This window comes from Brassica oleracea, chromosome C4 (assembly GCF_000695525.1).
Source record: "Brassica oleracea var. oleracea cultivar TO1000 chromosome C4, BOL, whole genome shotgun sequence".
Taxonomy (NCBI): Eukaryota; Viridiplantae; Streptophyta; class Magnoliopsida; order Brassicales; family Brassicaceae; genus Brassica; species Brassica oleracea.
This window is the reverse complement of record NC_027751.1, coordinates 3,928,064-3,928,572: the sequence shown is the minus strand read 5'-3', so window position 1 is coordinate 3,928,572 and position 509 is coordinate 3,928,064. Positions and strand designations below refer to the sequence as shown.

General features: G+C 37.5%; 1 protein-coding gene across 1 annotated transcript in view; it reads left to right on the top strand.

Moving 5' to 3' along the window:
• LOC106339655 (BEACH domain-containing protein lvsC-like) overlaps positions 1-509 on the top strand; it is a 14,572-nt gene that overhangs the window by 2,856 nt on the left and 11,207 nt on the right. The gene's annotated exons all lie outside the window — the stretch shown is intronic.

The window sequence follows — 509 nt, the reverse complement described above, 5'->3', positions numbered from 1 at the left end:
GCCGGAAACCTTGCACCACAAGTCTACACTTGTACTTATCAGTTGAGCCATCAATATTCAACTTTCTTTTGCAAATCCATCTACACCCTAGGGCCTTAAACCCTTGGGGCAAATCGGTCAAATAATATGTATGATTTTGCATAATGGAGTCGATTTCACTATTGAAAGCTTCCTTCCATAAATCAGCGTCTGGTGAAGACATAGCTTCAGCGAAACTTCTTGGTTCATTCTCAAGAAGAAAGACCATAAAGAAATCTTCACCATAAGATTTTTCCTTACGAGTTCTTTTGCTGCGTCTAGGTTCATCTGCAAATATTTCTGCATCATCAAAAGATGTGCCAGAAGTACTTGCCTCATTTGTAAAGATGTTTGCATCTCTTACTTCACAAGCTCTTTTAGGATTGTCTCTATTCTTACACGGAAACACGTGTTCAAAAAAGATGCATTCCTTAATTCCATAATTGTATTAACATGAATATCTGGTACATCCGATTTATCAACCCAGATTT